Source organism: Pinus tabuliformis, chromosome 3_2 (assembly GCF_031772625.1).
Source record: "Pinus tabuliformis cultivar Carrire ecotype Pingquan chromosome 3_2, CPIR1, whole genome shotgun sequence".
NCBI lineage: Eukaryota > Viridiplantae > Streptophyta > Pinopsida > Pinales > Pinaceae > Pinus > Pinus tabuliformis.
Genome location: NC_142302.1, coordinates 776,099,925 through 776,104,648, shown reverse-complemented (window position 1 = coordinate 776,104,648; position 4,724 = coordinate 776,099,925).

Sequence of the window (4,724 nt, the reverse complement as noted above, 5' to 3'; positions counted from 1 at the left end):
GTCAATGAAGGATGATACTGGTCTAGGATCAGTGGTAGGAGTTGTACTCACTATGACGCTAACTTCGGGTTGGTTGAGACTGGTCTAGGACCAATGGTACATACTCTGAGACTGACTTTGAGTCAGTATGATACATCCTCGATCATTTCTTCTTCTTCATAATTCGAAAAAAAGCAGAGCAGAACAAAACAAAGCAGAGTTGAGCATAATAGAGTAGAGCAGTACAAATCATTACAGGGCAGAACAAGACAAAGTAGAACAGGCAGAATAGAGTAGAGTGGGATAAGGGTCAGGCTGTATAGGGCAGTGCATTTGATGGATGAATAGTAGCGACCGACAGACAGATTGCAGATGAAGTTCTCCCTAGTTGAGAGGGAGTGTTAAAATTGGAAACTAGGGCCAAACTTCATGTGGGTCATCTTATTCATGGCTTATAATATTTTTATTAGATTTCTCCCGTCGAGAGGTGTAGGATTGATCTAAATATCATCCGATTCCGATAAGTACTTATGGAGATATGAATTTATTTTGATTATGGAATTATTATCAAGCCGACCTACAACTCATGTAGGCTCAAAAGCCCAACAGTGGCATCTATTCAAACATCAATAGTTGTGTATAAATATAGGAGGAATTTTCCTCATTTGTGCTCACTCATCTCATCACATCTCTCTCTCTCTCTCCTGTGCAGAAAAGAGGCTCTTCTCTACTGCGCAGAAAAGAGACTCTCTCTCACACATGTGGAAGGAAGCTGCTGAACCTGAAGCTGCAACTGCAAATCCAAACTTTGACCATCGTTGACCATCAAACCTCCTCTTCTAAACTACATTGTAGGTTCATCTGTACCTCCTTTGAAGGCCACATTTTTTGGTGGTGGAATAAAGCCGATCCAGTGGTCGGTTTGCAATATATCGACTACCCTAGTTTTGATGATGAAGCTGCTAATGCTAATGCTACTGATCTAGGGTTTGAAACTGCTGATATAAATCAGATTTGTTGTACTATTTCTCTCTGCTAAATTATTGAAGACAAAATAAGATTTAATCAAAGGGTTTCCCCACACATTGTGGGGTTTGTCCTTGGCTAGCTGCCACATCTTGTGTCTCTTGTCTTAGCTTGTTTTCTTTTGATCATTTAATGTTCTATCTGCACTTTACATATGCACATGTGATTGCTAATATATGAATAATAATAAGAAAGAAAAGTAAATTTCTCTAAGCATAGAACATACCATAACTTAACACTTGTCTTATTTCAGTCATTATAGGGTGGCAGGGAGGTGCTATGCAAGTGTATGAAGTCGCCCATAGGTTGGGTCATGTGAACACTTCAGGGTGTTAGGGTGGTGCAAGGGAAAGTTGTGGCTCACTAGGGTGTTGGGGTGTCCATTTAGTTTATTACTGAAGAAAACAGGGCATTGGGGCGTCCTTCTAGTGGGAGTTGGAGAAGAATGATTTTATAGAATTCTATGAAGTTGTTGCTTTCATTTCAACTGGGGATAAAGGTTAAAGAATTTATTAGAAAAGAATTCAGTGGATTTTGACCTAGAGGCCATTTTCCACCTAAAATTATTGTGCCTATTTTGTTCTTTTATTTACTATTATTACTACATAAACATTAATAATAATTGAATATTAACTAATGCTCTGAAAATATTTAAAAGTACTAATTGCTAAGGAATACAGATTCACCCACCCCTCAGTATTTCCAACATACCCAACAACATGTTGACCATATATATTCCTTCCATAAAAGTGACAGGGATCCTGCAGTATCCCTCATTAGAATGCATGAAGAATATGCCAATGTTCAATGGGGATCCATATTCTACAACCAATCAAAATGTAAGGTTCGTAAGCCTTATCTTTCAAAGAAAAATATAACTCAACCTTGTGACCAAATGGAATTATTTGCCATATCCATTGCCCCAGATACTGATTGGATTGAGTCATGTGAACCTAAAAGCATTCTTTCTCTTCCAATGTTGACTACTCACTTCATGTTACATGAAGTATCGTGTTTCCAATCTCATGAAGATATATGTCAAAGGGTGGACATGGCCCTTCGAGAGGAGGAAGTTGATGAATATGGTTTTATGCTTGAGGAAGAGTGTATTATTGATGCATACTTTAAGGATGGTGCCAAATGAGAGCCTCATGAATTGAAAAGAATGTCCTCTAAGGATAATGAGGAAGATCTCAACCCTGAGAGCCCTCAGACATTGCAAGAATGGATGATGGAATATGAAATGTACTATAGGAAATTGATAGCCACATATAAATCCCAAGAGTTTTTCTCCCACTATTGTGAGCAATCAGAAAGGCTCTATAACATGAAGAGTGAATATAAAGAGAGTCCTACTGATGGCCTTCTTCTTGAGGAATTTTATCAAAATCATGTAGTAAATACCTTGGATATCATTCTTCGGGAATGAATGAAGGAGGAAAATTCCTCCATGTCTAAGGATGAGAATGAATGTAGTCCTAACCAACACCAAATATATAGTGAAGAATGGGAGTATTATGAGGAATATCATGATATTCAAATAAATGAAGAATCTATGAGTGACTTTTGGGTTTTTGATTGGGGAATTGGTTATGATTATAGAAATGAAGACCCCGTGGTTTCTCAAGTCCATAAGAATGAGCTTAGGGAACAAGAAAATGCTCCGCCCTTTCTAAATAACAATGTTGGTCCTTATGAATGCCTTCCTAGTGGTTGGAAAGGCCTCTCCTGTATGTTATAAGATGATTCAATCAAATAAAATACTTCCAATATTGTGGACTCTAATATAGAAGAAATTGACAAAGATGTTTCCCTATGTCATGCCATTAATAAAGGTTTTTTCTTCATGTATGAGCATTCCTCCCCTTCCCTGGAAATAGATTTTTGTGATGATGTTAATTCCCCTATTCTTTATGAGGATCTTCTTTCCCCTAAGAAGAACCAAGAATCATGGTTTTTCCCCAAATACAATGATGAGTCCACTTCTTGTTTTCCCAATGACCAAAATAGTATCATCCTAAATACCTTCGAGTCTTTCACTGCTTACCCTAACAATGATAGGCCTGAGATAGTTATTCATCAAAGATTCATATACATGGTCATTGTCATTTCCATATCTTGGTTGGAGGATCAAATCATATCATCTCAACTTGAGTCTTTTCCTTCTTCTAGGGTTCCTTTCCATGGAATATGGGTCTCTTTTTTTCCCACCTCCCTCCTTCATAACCCCTCACACCATTATTCCCATTTGTATTGTTAGGCCCGCTGCAAAAATAATCATTGAAGCATTCATTCTTGTATTTATTAATTAACATGTTGGTTGCATTAGGTCTATGATTATACCTAGCATGTGACATTGTATGTTATGCATGTTAGATTAGGATGCAGTGAATGTTGATTTTGCATTATAACTAACATCATGTGATATTTTCGTTTCTAGATTAGATGCATTTAATGTAAAATTTGCATATTTTATTTTTCTGTTGATTTTACAACCTAACACTAAGCATAGGTGATCATAAGACATTGTGAAAAGCATGTTTCCCAAGGTGTTCAATCATTGATATGTGTAGGTAATAGGTCTATGGTAACCAAGGGATTGTTGGAGCCCTCGTGACCTCTCATTCAAGTAGCTTCATCCATTTCAAGGAAGATCATGTCCTAGTTGGAGACAAATGTTACTCCCCATTTTGTGGGCGATATCCCTAGGAGAAAAAATTTCGCCAAGATGGTCCTCATCCAACAATCAATAACCCCTTGCAGCCACCAACCAGCTTGTTGTGCCACTTCTCCACCACCTAAGCCAGCCATGTTGTCCCTCACCCATCTTTCATGATCATATGTTTTAAGGTTGGCCTCCTAAACCTAAAGGTATGCCTTATCATTTCGTAATTGAGTATTGTATTTTGTCTATCATGGACACTTCTGGGCATGGATTAATGGGGGGATTTGATGAAAAGAATGGGCTAGGTATGTGCTTTTGTCCCATAGACCCCTTTTGGATAGTAACCTTGGATTCTAGTCCCGTGGGATCTCTTCTACTAACCATTTGGATTTACGGATGGTATTCCATGGGAAACCTTAATTTTTGTTATGTGTTCCCACTCCCTTATCCACTTATATTTCCCACTTTCCACTCATTATAACCCCATTCATCATTTCTCCCACTTGGGTTCACATTTGTCCATTGGGTCCACATAAGGCTTGCTCTCCCCTTCCCCTTGCCCACACCTTGGGCTGAGCCTAGAATGATGCCCCGAAGGTTGATGCAGCTGAAAAGAAAAGTAAAAGTATAATTATTCAACAGGAAAATGTACTACAAGATGTAAAATATGGTTGGGACAAACACATTTATCATTTGGGAAAAAAATTCATTACATGATCTCTGCCCCACCATCATGGCCATCACACTGTTTCCTACAAGCTCTATGAGCCACCTTCATCATATAGGAACCCATGATTTTCCTAACCCTTGGTGGGAAATGAACCACCCTACCTTAAAAGGGGGTATCTCACACATCATGCTCTTACCCCTTGAGCCCGCGAAGTTAATTAAAAATAAAATCATAAAAAGGAAAAATTCATATAAAGAAGGGTGGAAAAATCAAGGTCGGAGCACGTCATGTACCACAATTTCTCCCTCTTATACATTATATACCCAAGTGTGAGCTTCCCCTTTTCTACCTACCCTTGTACCCCAGCATGTGGTCCAAGGCTGC